Source organism: Lutra lutra, chromosome 6 (genome assembly GCF_902655055.1).
Source record: "Lutra lutra chromosome 6, mLutLut1.2, whole genome shotgun sequence".
Classification (NCBI taxonomy): domain Eukaryota; kingdom Metazoa; phylum Chordata; class Mammalia; order Carnivora; family Mustelidae; genus Lutra; species Lutra lutra.
This window is the reverse complement of record NC_062283.1, coordinates 139,757,153-139,773,289: the sequence shown is the minus strand read 5'-3', so window position 1 is coordinate 139,773,289 and position 16,137 is coordinate 139,757,153. Positions and strand designations below refer to the sequence as shown.

Below are 16,137 nucleotides of genomic sequence, written 5' to 3'. Positions count from 1 at the left end.
CTCTAACAGAATTGAGGGCTGACTCGACATTCATACATTACTGCATATTCCTTCAAGGTTATTCTTTTGCACAGTTGCTGGTGGTCACTGGATCATTGTGGAGAGGAGGCAAAAATGGCTACGTGATTTTTTTAAATTTTGGCCCAGCTTAAAATCTTAAAATAAAACTGTGTGGCCCCTTGTTCCACAGTTGTTAAGAATAATTAATAAGCAGCAGATCATTAAGCCATGTGTAGGGCCCATCTTAGCGCAGAGCCCTGTGCAGTAGTCAAGTCACACGCCAGTGAGGCTGGCACGAACAGATGAGACTTCGGAAACCTTGAGGCCCCAAGGATTTAGGGCTATCATGAAAGGGAAATTAAGAGGTGGAAAAGGATGAAGAGAGGAAGCAAATATCAGACAGCCCTCAGCTATCTCAAAATTGTATCAGGGATCAGTCATGTATAAAAGGCAGGAGGAAAGAAGAGGACTGTCTTTCATCCTCAGCTCAACACAAAGCTAGTCCTCAGGCACTACTGGTACTACCAGTCAACTGCTCCCTGGGTTAACACATTGGGGACCAGGGGACCTTTCTATCACTTACAACCTTATCTTTCTGGGTTCAAAATAACTTCTCACAAAAACAAATCCATGGCCTCTTAGTGAATTGAATTTGCTAATACATTGCACCAAAGAAAAGACCACTTTGAATATTAATTATTTTCATAGCCAGTTTTCTACCAAAAACACTTAGGTCATACTAAATAATCATCATGAGAAACTAGTAGTTATTTTTCTTATTTCTAGAAATATTCAAGCTAATTATATCTCTTTAATTTCTCTATCCTTATAAATAATAACACTATAGTCAAATTCATGAGAAATGTGATATATGGTATACAAAAAGATTTGGGGGAAATTTTTTGTCTTGACTTCATCTTATTCAGTGAAGTTGTGGAAAATCCTTAAAGAGGGCATTGCTCTTGTGTTTACAAGTCAAAAGGTGTTAAAACACTTGGCCGTGAAAGCATTGCCAAGTTCCTGGGTCTCCTACAGGAAGAGTCAGATATTTTGAGGTCATTTTGCATTCTAGTGTTATAATACTTTATGTAATTCTGGTACCTACACCAATGCATAATTAATGACTTAAGTAAATTAATACAAAGCATCTTTAAATTTGACTAGAAACCTGTATACAGCTAGCACCCTTTAACAGTTTCTGTTTGGTTTTATACTTGTTTTCTGTGAAATACATGTGTCTCACCTTTGAGATAAAATGGCTCCTTTTCAAAATAATAACTCTCACAAGCACAACAGTAATCAGATAAAAAAAGAAAGCTATTTCCGATGTATTTTTTTTTAAGATTTTATTTATTTACTTGACAGAAAGAGAAAACACAAGTGGGCAGAGAGGCAGAGAGAAAGGGGGAAGCAGGCTCTCTGCTGAGCAGACAGCCCGATGGAGGGGTTGGTCCCAGGACCCTGAGACCATGACCCGAGCTGAAGACAGAGGCTTAACCCACTGAGCCACCCAGGCAACCCCCACCGGCCCCGCTGATGTATTTTAAAGCTCTGTATAGTCTCTCCTTTTGATACTTTTTACTTTCAAAAAGAATAGTTTTATAAGAATATTGAGTCTTAAAGATACTTGTATGGGGATGCCTGGGTGGTTCAGTTGGTTAAGCATATGCTTTTGGCTCAGTCATGATCCCAGGGTCCAGGAATGGAGCCCTGCCTCAGCTCCCCACTAAGTGGAGAGTCTGCTTCTCCCTCTCCTCCCTGCTCATGCTCTTTCTCGCTATCTCTGTCACTCTCTCTGTCTCTCTCTCAAATAAAATCTTTAAAAAATATATACTTGTATGAGTTCAATATAATGATAGCAATGGTTGCATAAAACTTTATTAAATACCTATAAATATTTGGAAGATGGCAGTTATAGTAAAAATCCAACTTTGGCTATTTAACTATTGCCCATAAAAATATCTGTATTTTTTTAGATTTCCTAATTGATACTTAATGGTCAAAATCTAAGTGTTCTGGAAGACTTACAGAATCTCATAATTTTTGAGGAAAAAATCCCAAATGATCAACTTGTTTAATTCTAATTTTAAGGATAAATAATTGAGATTCCTAAAAATTAAATGACCTATGCAAAGTTGTGCATTTAGTTGAGGTAAAATAGGACCAGAACCTAGACTAACTGAATCTCTCCAGAGTTACGAAATTTTATGGAATTTTTCCCCTTGTGATAAAATTATATGGGTTTATTATTAAATATTGCCTTTTTGGCTCTGTTTTAAGTTGAAAAGCAAGATTTGTACTTAGTGTGTGCTTAGTTTATATAAAGTTATGTACTTTGTATTCACCTCTAATTAGAGCACTTATTACAAAGAGTTGGAGCTGTTGAGGGCATCGCCAATATCTTTTCAACTTTGCAAAATATGGTGAATGTTCACTAAATATTGTTGAATGGTGTTAGTCAATTCAGAGAGAAGGAGATTTGTGGGGAGGAAAAGAGGGATCTTTAGCTCATCAGTTTGTTTTTCAACTGCTTCAATGGGCTGTTGCAAAGATTTCTCTATAGGTACAACTTACTTGCTGTGGTCACTTCAACTAATCAATATTAACTGTTAGGCTGTAGATTAAAATATAATGCTGTTCTCAAGGATACTTTTTCTTCTAAAAAGCTGTTATGTGATTGATTCCTTTATTTGCATTTATGTCATCTTTTGTTGTGAAATGTGTTAATGGGTGACAATCTGGCAGATATTCCATTCCTACAGCAAATATAAATTGAACGCCTCCTGTGTTCTAGATACTGAGCTAAACATAAGGGATCTAACTCTAACAATGGTATTCTGGTCCTTTGGGACTTCCAAAACGAGTGACTAGGTTGTAGCCATGATTGAATTTTGCAGTGAGTCACCCTGGACAGGGCCAGAGGACCCGATGGAGGTTGGTTGAGGTGCCTCCCGCGCTAGTTCCAGACAGTCCCAGGAGCCTCCCTGGCTACCGCTGTGCTTGGGCTCCAGCTTGGGCACTGGCCCTTCCTCATGTTAATTCCCATGCCAGGTTTTCAGAACTAGGCCACATTCTGACAGAACTGCCAATGAGCTCCCCTTCTTGTCACACTCCAGATGGGCCATTAGGTCTTAGACAACAAACTGTGGTTCCTTCTCTCCAAGCACTGCCAAGCCACAGACTGTGAAGATGGAGGGTTAAAGGAGGTTCACTTTCTTCCCCACAGTGCATCCGTAATCTTAACCTATTCTTCATTATACCAAGGCAAGTGGGCTTTTGTTCCATGTCCAAGACACTTAGTAATAATAATTATCATTATTACTTTCCTGAACTTCATGTTTTAACTTTGGTTTGGGGAAGGTATGGACTGGTTGAATAGCACATGCTACCATGGCTTTATTTACAACAGGGCACTACTGTATGAATACACATAGCTCTAACAATAATTAAAACAAAGAACAACAACAACAAAAAAAAAACCTTTTTGAATTAGTAAAAGCCCTAAGCCTTAATCCCAACCATAAAAATATTTTCAAACATCTGCTTTTAGAAAAGTAAAATTGTTCCTGTGTTCAAACTATTTGGAGAGCCTTTCTTCCCAGAAAGCTCTGTGCAGTTTCAACCTAGAGCTGGTTTTAATTCGCTCAGTTACTGATGCCTCAAAAAGTGGGGTTTTAAAAGAGAAAAGTTGAATCAGACTTAAGTGTAGACCACTGAAATGAAGTGCTGTAATGCATTTGTTCTTGGCAAACTTGCTTTATATGTTTGATAAAGAAAACTATTTCCTGTTGTCCAAAATAGCTTCTAATGTGGGTCAGATTATTGATGCAGAACATTAGACACTCCCTTTACATTTCAAGGACAATCAGTGCTTTGAAGTACCAAGTGGCCTTTGTTTCTGGTTTAAGGAAGGAAACATGAGTCCAGTTCTTCATTGCTAGTAAGCTATTTAATAATTTAACATAGAAAATGTGATGCCTAGGAAATAGATTTTATCATTACTTTTTAGCCACATAGGCTAAAAGAGATGAATCCAATGGAAAACTAGTAAGATGTCTGTATTTAAGCGAAAATATTCTTCATGAACTGTAGTGATTGTTTTTCAGCATTCCGTGACATTAACCAAAGAATGTATTAGATAGGTTTCTGAATTTTTTTCCAAAGTTTAAATAGCTTCATTGTCCCAAATTATACAAATATATGTTTATTCAAATTCAACCAACATAGAAAAGTATAAAGAATAAAGTGGTAGTCTTTCCAATACCACTACATAGATGGAGAGACAGAGAGAGAAGAGATAATACATAGACAAATAGATGATAGGAAGGAAGGAAGGAAGGAAGGAAGGAAGGGAGGAAAAGAGGGAGGGAGGAAGGAATAAATATTTTGGTGGACATCCCCCCAAGTGTATGTTTTTCAGTGTATACACATACAAATGAAAGAAAGTGTTTTCACTATGAATGCTGTTCTATTCTGCTTTTTTTTTAATGGAGTGATATAAATGTGCACATCTTCACACATTAATAAATACAAATCTACATTGACATCGAATGGTTAAGTACCATTCTATTTTAGGTAAGCCCTGCTGTTGGTTTAACTAATCTACTGTATCTAGTTTTTCACTATTTTAGATAAGACTGAAAACCCCTTAAAACAGGATACTTTCTGCATTGAATTTTACTTTAAGAAACATTGACTGAATATGAGATAGTTTATGACCTTTAAGAATCAGGTTTATAATAATTTTCAACGAACAAGTTTCCCAAAAAAATGAGATTGTGAGACTCTAATAATCATTATCAGGGACTTAAAAGTTTGAACATAAGTTAGGATAAATTTCCCATTCCTTATGGAGTATTTTTTAAAAGATTTTATTTATTTATTTGATAGAGATTATAAGCAGGCAGAGAAGCAGGCGGGGCGGGGGGCGGGGGCGTGAGCAGGCTTCCCGCTGAGCAGAGAGCCCGATGCGGGGCTCGATCCCAGGACCCTGAGATCATGACCTGAGCCGAAGGCAGAGGCTTTAACCCACTGAGCCACCTAGGTGCCCCCCCCGCTTTTTAACTTATGGAGTATTTTTTTAATGAAGTCCCCAAACATTTTCTTCAGGTATAGTCAAACTACCTAACCTGGACCAAGTAGTGCTGCCATCTGCATCCCCTTTAAACAGGAACTTCTGAGAGGACATTTCTGTCAGGAGCTGATCCTTTCCTTCTATCGGACTGATTCGCATGTAGCTAAGGGCAGAGCCTTCAGCAGTGTGTCATTTAAAAGGGCGCAAACGCTTTTGCAAAAGAACACGACCTGTGTTGTAATAAAACTGAAGTCCGTCCTCATATGCCGAATGGCACGTTGAAATCAAGGATGGCCAAAAAAGTCTCCAACTCCAATGCAATCCATAGGCCATTGAGGTATTGGAGTTTTATTTTCTGTTTCCTTGAATCACCCAGACAACTGTCTGAGCTCTCCGTTTTAGGCTGTGAGTGGGAGTGAGAAGTTGTGAGAAGTCATGAAAATAGGCGCCAAGATGCTAACGTCTCGCCTCATCTTCCTGGCAATGATTGCTTCACCTGCAGGGTAGTTGCTCTGGTCTGAAACCCATGGCTCATCTTCCCTGTGGGCCCTGCTGCAGCACCACTGCATTCAGACCTGTGTCATATTTACTTGGATTTTGTTCCTGGGCTGCTGGTTAATGGCTGCAAAGGAGCGCCTCTCTCTCCAAGTGAGCTCCTACAGTAAGACTCTGTCCTCCCTCCCTCCCTCCCTTCCAAATATTACCTACTTCACACAGGACAGGTATTCACAAAAGAATAAAACAGCTCTAGGTCTAGTTTCAGATCATGAGGGATCTTTATTTATATCCTACTTGTTCCAGAAAGGATGGAAAATAACAAACATGCATATGACCAGATGTGATTTGTTTTTAAATGAGAAAGTGAGCAACTTGGGCCCATGGAAAGTACTAATTAACAGTGCCTTCATTCTTCGCTTAGTACAGATATGTCCGCATTTTTCTCAAGCTGAGGGTTGAGGGCGTTGGGCTGGTGGAGGAATGGAAAGTGGAGGCGAACCACTGAGTATCTTATTTCCAAGCTGCTGGCTGCCAACTTCGGCGTTGACTAAAATGAGTAGGAGTCAAAGGATAAGACAATCCAGGACAAATGCAAGTGGCCAGTGAGCCCTGGAGATGAATTTCCAAGGTATGAGTAGCTTGCTGCACACAGCCGGTGACTGATTATAAAGGGGCCAGTATGGAATCAGTAACCACACATGCACACTCCATTTTGAGATGTCCTCGCATTGCTTACTGCTTAGATCTCACTACATAGAACCATTTCTCTTAGCACTGTTTAAATTCCATTCCTACTGGAACTACTGCTAAGTTTAGTGACTCTCAAGTCATTTCAGGTCATGACTTCGGGTTAGTGTCCAAGGTGCCCCTCTGCTCATGGTTTGCAATTCATCTTCACTCTGGAGCTATTCAGCTGGACTGTATCTCTGGGTTCTTTGTGCTTTGGCAAAGGAAAGCATTTGTATCCTTACCCTGCTGTGGTTTTCCTACCTAGCTTAGGCTGCTGTCTTTCATTTCCTTTGGTTGCCCCTTCCAGAGATCTCAATGGCATTGGTTATGGAAATTCCATCTCAACCTATTCTCTTTTCTTTGGCTTGTCTAACCTGTGTTGACTAGCTCATGGTTAAGGATGAATACCCAGTTTGGTGAACCTGTTTCTTCAGTTAAGTTAAGCCTGTGCCTGGCTAGGTCTGCTGCTATTCATGGTCTTGAATGGGCACCATTATCCATAAATCCTGTCTCGTCATAATCAGCAAAGGCTTGTCTTCTTTCTATTTTTAGGCATTTAACTCTCTGTTGAACTTCTACCAACGTTCCTGTTTTTGGTATAAGTGAGAGCCCCCTAGCTTGGTATAAATTATTAGAATATACTCTATATATTAAATGAACAGTCAGGTGAACCACGCTTCCTCACCTTGGACAATCTCATACCAACAATATCATTCTAATTCACAAGTTCTCTTTGGTGTTTTAGATTTGGTAGGTGATCTTACCTTCCCAAATTATTTGGGTTTATGCTTGCAATTGTAAGACAACATAAATACATGGGAAGATTCATAGTAAGGTTTCTCTTAGGAGGGAAACTGTTCATACTCTCCCTGGGCATTGCATTCCTTACTGAATTATCATTTTTGCTTTACCATGGCTATATTTAAGTAAGAGCTTTTAGTTCATGGTGCATAAATTCTTACTCAGAATTTCTGAGAACTCTACAGATTACATTTTTTTTTCTTATGAAATAAAGAGCCATTTAGAGGAAAACTTTCCTCCAGTGATTCCAACCCCTTCCCCTCTCAATTTCTTAAAACATCAAGGAAAATTTAGACTGCCAGAGGGCAAAGCCAAGAAGAAAGAGGAAACTAATTATAAAGAATAGAGCTAAAAGATTGTCATTAGTTAAAAGAAAAATACAGTGGCAAACTTTCAGTAGATTCACTTGCTTCCTTTTTTTTTCAATCATTTGCCAGCCAGCAAGCACATCTCCCACAGGGGAGAAAGGTTACTTACTATAGCTTCTACTTGGTCATGTCTGATCCTAAAATTTTGCATTCAATTTTCCATGTAAGATAAAGGAGACACTAAAAAAAGATTTTTAGTTGTTTTTATTTTTGTGTTTTTAATTAGGAAACTTTTTTTTTTTTACACAATTATCCCCACTTACTAGCCATTGAAATAAAAGTTACTGCTTAGACGGTACGTTTTGTACTCTTGAGTCTTAAAGCTCTGCAAAGGTGAGGTTTGTTTGGACTATCCGTTCCTCCTCACATAGGTGGTAGCAGCTGTTCCTTGTTGCCTCTCGCCATCTGTTGTCTTGTTTTGTCACCTCTTCTAAGGTTTTTGCCACAACACATCTCTCCTGTTACTGTTGAACTGTTCGTCTTTGTTACTGTATGTGACATTTTGGGGCTTGTCAACTGCTACTACATTTAATATCTTGGTCAGTGCTGTCTAATACTACTGGCCTTTGCTGCTACTCAAGGAGAGACATTTCAAATCAATTTCTCAAGCCCCCAGTATTTTGGGATTCAACCCAACTAATACTTCCCATTATCCTATTGGTTCTTATGTCTGTACTTAATCTTCTGCTTTTTACCTACCAGTTATCATTCCCTGTGTTTAATGCTGATCTGTTGACCTATAATAGCTTATCAGAGTGCAAAATACACACTTGAATGCTTGCCATTGCTGTTTTGGGATAAGCAGACAATGGAAGACAGGGTAGTGTAAATAAAATAATAACCCTAAACACACTTGACTCAAATGAATCTGACCCATGGGTTTTAATTCTTGTCAGAGACAGGCAGTAGCAATTTAGTTATGTAAATTATCAGTATTGTGTTAAAGAATTTGGAGATTTTTACCAAAGCAAGTGACCAAGTCTTATGAAACATTTGTAGTTTATTCATCCTATCTGCAATTTGAAAGAAAAACACTGATTTATCTGGTTGTGGTACATAATGTCCAGAGCACTAATTCCAAGATGCATGTCTATGTGATGTTTAAAAATAAACTTGCCTCCAGGTGCTTAAAGGGAAAACATCACATTGTTTCCAAACTTAAATGTCTGTTGGTTTATTAAAACATCTAGAATTCCCAAGCATCCATTTCACATTCATTTTAATAAAAATCCTCCACATCTTATTCCTTTAGGAACCAAAGGTATTTTTAGTTCTTTGATCTGAAAGTGTCACCTGTGCAGAACTGCTCTAGAGAGGGAAGTGAGGGGAATTCTGGAAAGCATGTGGGTGTGTGATAACCTAATGCCATCAGATAAGTAGATCCAAATAAGACTGCGAAAACAAAACAAAACAAAAAACACCATCATTACTACCAACCCCTGCCCACCCCAAAATCCATTCTTCTTCTGTATTCCAAGCACTTACTAGAGTAAACCACAGTGATGTTTTCCTTGGCAGGCTTACAGAGCATTTATTAGCCCATGGGTTCTCCAGCCTAAAATTTATGGCAATTTGAGAGACTCACAAGGGTGTGGACTTAGTGCTTTAAAAAAATTCAGAGTGATAATTTTTGTCTCCTATGAATTTTCATTATTGAAATTATTAAACAAACAGTAAGCTTTCCTAGACTGCTTTGCTTATATATCTTATGTGAAGCTTGCAAATCAAATCCCTGTGTTTGTTCTCTTTTTATTTTTTGAATGTTGTGGAAGACTTGGAACACTCAGAAGAGACCTCTGATCTCTTACAAAAGAGTATGATATCACTTGAAATTACTAATTATTCTGCTTCTCTCTGTGACACAGATGAAACAACAGTAAAACATCTGGCTTAGTAGAGAACAGCTACATGAACAAAACCACTATTAATAATGTTGTAAAAGCTCTTGTTGGTCAGTGTATTATTTGTCAATATAGATCAGTTATTAAATATATATGTATCTATTACTGATGCTAGGTCTACCTGATTCTCTTATGCATGAAACAGCAAATTTACCCAGACTCTTACAAGCTGTTATTAGCTATCAACAGTGATGAGTAATTTACCACTTTGTCCCTTCCTCTTTTGTTCTATGAAGGATGAGCTTTCTTTTACCCTTATAAATTAAGAGTATACCATGTCCACATGATGCTATTTTGAAAATCTTCAATCTGAAACCATGTTTATTTTGGGAGATATTGCTAAGACACCATTGAGCTTGTGGAAAATTGATCAAAGTGATTAAATTATTTAAAGAAGAATAATCTTAATATTTTGATTCAGTTCCTGAATCTGAGCTCCCAACCTGAGCTTTTTCCTCCTCTCAGCCCCAGGAGATATCTTCTCTTTCTTACTTTGCTATATACTTTGTATAATAAAAGGACAGTGCATTTGTTACTACTTCATCAACTCAGTGATTCTACCGAGTTAGAGGGAGCTCATGGATTAAGTCTTAAGTCTCAGAAAAAAGAGAAGAAGAAATATGCACATAAAAGAATCATCTCCATATAAAGAGTAAATGATACCCAATACCATAGTTGCCATAGGAACTACGAAAGAAAAGAGAGGTTTTCTAATGGAGAAAACCTTTCCATTTAACTGTAAAGTATATTACATATTCAAGCATGTATTTTACTTTTTTCCCTTTGAATATATTCATAATAATTACAACAAAAGAAAGAATTCCTCACATGTGGCTACTTTCTCATTAGACATGTCCTGTACAATAGGATAATAGTGGACGTTGTGCCTCGAGCTTATATGCACTCATTCCGAGCAGAACAGCTATCTGAGCTACTGAGTTGAATGCAACTGAGGTATGTATCTTGTGCTCATTAAACCATATAAATTTCATAAGGGAGAAAATTTGAGGCAAAGAGGAAGATACTTCAGTGAGCTTGAGTTAATGTAAGATGAGTATCTGTTTGATGTTTAAAGATAAATTTGCCTACATATGCTTAATGGAAAAACATCATGTTGCTCAAAACTCTAATGTCTGTTCTTTATTAAAATATCTGAAGCTCTCCAGAGCAGTGCATGAAAATAAAATCCACCATTTCACATTTAATTTAAGAAAAAAATCATCATGTTGCTAAGATTTAATGAAAATGGTAAGAGTGGTTTTATTGAACATTATCTACCAATATGATATCTACATTTTCCGTAGACATATGGAAGCCCTCATGTTCCTGGCACAGAGGTCAGGCAGTTTTTGCCTGCGCCTTTGTCTGCACTTCTATAGAGAACTAGTTCTTTGTGCAATAAATCAGTGCTCCATTGAGTTAGAAAGCATATAATGCCAGATTTACTTAAGGCTGTCAAAGTCAACAGGAAGGAAAAATAATAGGAAGGGAGATCTCTTTTCAGTTAATTTTTTAAAAGCTTTGTCTTATGAGTTCCATAGTTAAGAAGATCTAAGTGAAACAGTCGTATAAAAATCATGCTTCTGTACCCTTTCCTTTCCCTCTTCTTGTATCTGACACTTACCATAAGCATAACCCAACTGTTAACATTTCAGGCACCATATGCAGTGAAGGCTTAAATTAATAAGAATATTAAGGGAGAATCAAGTTAAAAGTATAAATTATAACATTTTCAAATAAGAAAATAATCAAAAAATATCTCTGCACAAAGTTGGTCTTTAGGTATATATCGACAATTCTTTGTTTTTATTTTTTATTGAGATATAATTGACATACGTTATATCAGTTTCAGGTAACAGTATAAAGATCTGGTGTTTGTATATATTGTGAAATGATCACCACGATAAGCTTAGTTAATATCTGTTGTCATACAGAATTACAGAACTTTTTTCTTGTGATGAGAACTTTTAAGATATATATGCAAGTTTCATGTACACAATACAGTGTTATTAACTGTAGTCACGGTGCTGTACATTATATTCCCTGGACTTATTTATTTTATAACTGGCAGTGTACCTTTTGACTCCCTTTATCTATTTTGCTCACATCCCGACCCCTGCTTCTGTTCACTGCAACTACCAGTGTGGTTTTTTTTGGGGGGGGGGTATTTTTTAGATTTAACATGTAAGTGAAATCCTGTGGTATTTGTCTTTCTTTGTCTGACTTATTTCACTTAGCACAATATCCTTAAGTTCCATCTATGCTGTTGCAAAGGGCAAGATTTCTTTCTTTTTTATGGCTGAATAATATTCCATGATACGTATACCACATTTTTATTATCCATTTATCCATTGATGGATACTTACGTTATTTTTTTTTTAAGATTTTATTTATTTATTTGACAGAGATCACAAGTAGGCAGAGAATCAGACAGAGAGAGAGAGGGGGAAAGCAGACTCCCCGCTGAGCAGAGAGCCCGATGCAGGGGCTTGATCCCAGGACTCGGGGATCATGACCTGAGCCGAAGGCAGAGGCCTTAACCCACTGAGCCACCCAGGCGCCCCTACTTAGGTTATTCTTACCCTTTATTCTTACCTTGTCCTGGCTATTGCAAATAATCGATAATTATTTCTTCTCTATGGAAGGTCCAGCCAAGGCACACAGATCAGAGGGGCTTTTTAAATTTTTTTTTAAAGCTCTCCTTTTGCTCCATGTATACTTGGAAGAGAAGCACAAGAAATACTGAAGGAGCCTGTTGAATCAACCTCAACTCTTTACTTCTTTTGGCCATGAATAGACCAGCCAGCTCTGCCCCTCATCTCATACATATGGCAAAGTCCCCAGTTAATTACTTGGGATATAAAATACTTGAAACATAAAAGCATGGAGTTTCAGAACTAGATGGGACTGTAGAGGTCATCGCCCCAACAGTGGCATCTTACAGGTGAGGCAATTAGAGCCTTGAAGTTTCATGCGTTGTCAAAGCCTGAACTTTGGGTTAGCTGCTGATACCACATCCCCTTTATAAAGTTTCCAAAGTTCCCACTAGGGGCAGACGCAGAGCCAAGTACATTTTTCTGTAACAGCTCTGTTAACAGATTTCTGTTCTAGTGATTCCAAATTCAGGAAAGAATATATAGTTTCTGGCAAGGCAGTTTGGAATAGCTCATAGCAGCATTTTTAAGTATTATGATAAAAAGAGACCCATGATTGCTCATTTATTCATTCACTAACCATTTAATAAACTTCTGCAGTACTACTTGAGTTAAGGTTGTCGACAAAGGCTTGTGTCAGAGTTTGCATTTAATCAGAGAGCTGAACAAGAAGGATGGTCCTTGAAATGGTGTAGGACATTCCAACCTGTGTGAAAAACAAACATAAAGCTTTGTGGAACAAATTTTGCCAATATATCCGGGGGATGAGGCATGGGATTAACTGTTGTGCTTTAGAAATGTTCATGTTGAGATGTTAAGTATCCAGTGGCGATGTTGAAAAGCTATTTCATCAAACAGGCTGGAGTTCAGGGAAGAATTCAAGACTGGGGATAGATGTTCGTGGTTCAGGAGCCTAAAGATGACATTTCTCGGGATGAGATCTCCTGAAGAAAAATGGTTAGCAGAGAAAGAAGTGATCCTTGTTTACTTGGTCCTCACCAGTATTTGCAGTTTAGCAGAAGGACAAGAGGCAACAATGGAAACCAGAAAGGAGGTTAAGGAAAACAAAACAAAACAAAACAGGAGGAGAGATGGCTTGGATTCCATGTCAGTAGAGTTTCAAGAATGAGGGCATAACTAGCAACATTAGTGTGCTGAGAGGTCCTGTGACACAATACCTGTGAATTAAGCTTGAGATTTGGGAAGGTGTAGGTGTGGCCCTGACAAGAATGTTTCATGGTTCCTAGTGGGGATGAAAGTCTGACTGCTGTAGGGCTTAAGAGAGACTGGGAAGTAAGGAAATGTGAGTTGGTGTATTAGAAATTCCTTGGGATGTTTTTTTTATTACAAGAGAGTAGGGAAATTGATGGTAGCTGGAAGGAGACATGGGATCATGTCATGGGAGATATTTACTTAATGAACTAATTTTTGTTATTTTTAGAATAAATTTAATGCATGATTCAATAATTTAAAATAATTACTCTGTTTGCTATAACTGAGTCCCATGTATCCCGAAACACACACACACACAAAAAGTTTCGTGAAGATTGCATAGATTATATCAAGTTCAGAATAAATCCTGAAGGCAAGACAGTCTGACCTCTTCTTAGACCAACACGTCTGTCAGTGAGGCAGTGCTTCTATCTTTGGAGAGACTAAACAGTCAAAACCAAGTTCTTCATGTCTCCCCAGCAGAAATATCTTCTTGCAACTGCATTTAGGTGTCATTTTATCTCATTAGGCTGCACAGACATTGTTGGGCTCCTACTGCTCGTGAGGTGACCCTGGTCTCCTTGGTATTTCTTTTTTCCAGGCTGATGCTTCCATTCTCCCATCCGCTCCTTGTATGATATGGTTTCACATCCCTTTACCAGCAATTCCTTTCTAGAGGCCCATGTCCCACATAAGACAGTATCTCCTTTGTGACTTCAGCTCCTAAAAATGACTCCCTTATGTAGCCGCTTATGCCTCTCCAGCATTCAAGTGAATAGGAATTGAGCAGAATAGGGAAAAAAATGAGTATTTCCCTGATCTAAAATGTTCATAAAAAGAAGTTAATGAGAAGGTGGGTGGGTGCTTGTCAGTGATGAGTTTGGTACAAAAGAGCAGTCATTGTCTTCCCCTGACCCGACGGATTAAAGGACACCTTCATGAAATCCCACTTTACGTATATGCTGAGAGTACATTTAGATGCTCTGCTAAGTGATCTTATAAAACTTTCACATCATTTTAAGCAGATGTGTCTATCCTTATTTAGTAAATGAGAAAATATAGGTCCCCAGAACTCTAAATAAATAGTCCAAAGTCACATTGTTCGCAAATGGCCCCTTTGACATTAAACCCCAAACCTGTCTGACCTCAGAGGGTTTTTTTAGGCATGACCTGGGTACTTGTCAGTGTACTCAGATCACAGGCTGGGAGCACCTTGGGTGTTTTCCATGCTCTGTAGTTCTTTAAGATGTGTCATTTCTTAACACATTGCATTATATTATACTTTCCATTGTAGCATGATTTTTATTGTACTATACTCTTCAGATGTTTTGTTTTGTAAAATATTTTGTTATATTCTTCTATTGAGTATCTTCTCTGGTCTGGTACTATTCAAGGCTCTTTAGGAGAAACTAAGAGGGAAAAACTCAATCCCCGCCCCTAAGAACTTGATATTTCTGTAGAAAAGATAAACACAAAAATAATTACCAAATGTGAAATATGATGGATGATCTTGGAGAGAGGCACTAATAAATTCTCTGGCCTCTAGATCCACCATATGATGACTGGGAGGACATGATCAAGTGGATGATCTTGATATTCTCCACAAAAAAGTTAAATGTCAGATGAATTTTAAAGGATCAGTGACTAAGGCTGTCCACAGGCGGATATATTATACATGTAGTAAACAGCATAAACAGTGGGTTGAGGTAGGAAACCCTGAGATACTTCAGAGGACAGCTTGTTATTTAATTCAGCTGGAGGAAAGGATGCATATGGGACAGATCAATGGGAGAAAAGTGAGGAAAGTCAGGAGCATATTGACAAAAGTATGACTATTATTTTGTACCTGGCAACAGAGAGACATACTTTTTTTTTTAAAGAAATGTAATAATTTTGCTACACATAGGAGGCTCATTTTTTGGTGTGGGGGGTGGTTTTATTTTGGTAATTAAGAGAAATTACATTTGTAATTTTTTTTTAAAGATCTATTTATTTAAGAAAGAGAGAGAGCATGAACGGGGGTGGGGGAAGGGGGAGGAGGGGCAGAGGGAGAGGGAGAGAGAATCCCAAGCAAACTCCGTGCAGAGCATGGAGCCTGACTAGGGCTTGATCTCACCAACCTGAGATCATGACCTTAGCCGAAACCAAGAGTTGGTGGCTTAACCAACTGTGTCACCCAGGCATCCCTTGTAATTATTTTAAGAATAATTGTTTTTGCCTTTTCGACACTATGTAACATATAACAACCTATTTGGAATATGACCTATTTGTATTTGATGGATTTGTCCCATCACTTACTTTTAACAGTTTTTTTGTAAGTTGAGACATTGTTATATCTTCAGGGGATATTCCATAAGGTGAACACAATTTAAAAAATTCTTGGTAATAACAAATAAGTGAGATTTTAGAGGAAGTTAGTTCTAATTCCCCTATTGAGTGACATATGTTTTTATATATTGAGACTATAGAATGAAACCAACAAATAAATGAATTGGTGAAATATGAAAGACTGTATATAAGAAAAAATAATTGATTTAACAAAGATTTGCTAAATCCTTTATTTCATTTTGAATTAATATTCCAAGTGAATAATTATAATTTATATTTAGTTTAAAAAGCTCACAGTAGGTTGTCATACTGGTCCTTTGCTCTCCCCCCCGATGTCCCTCATGATTCTTGCTTGACTCAAAGCTGTCAAATAGTAATATTGATATAAATTGATGGATAAAATGCTGACTATAGACTTAGATGGAAAAGCCCCCATTCGGTTCTATTTCTGTACCTTTCAGATATCTGTTTAGATCCATTTATTACCCAGACTCATTTTTGTGATTGATTTTCTGGTAAGAGGATGAAATTTTTTTCAAGTTAATGGGTTTTTTACTTAAAGCCCATAAAAA

At 37.7% G+C, this 16,137-nt stretch overlaps 1 protein-coding gene across 1 annotated transcript in view; it reads left to right on the top strand.

Moving 5' to 3' along the window:
• Positions 1-16,137, top strand: part of SYNE1 (spectrin repeat containing nuclear envelope protein 1) — a 472,480-nt gene that overhangs the window by 26,324 nt on the left and 430,019 nt on the right.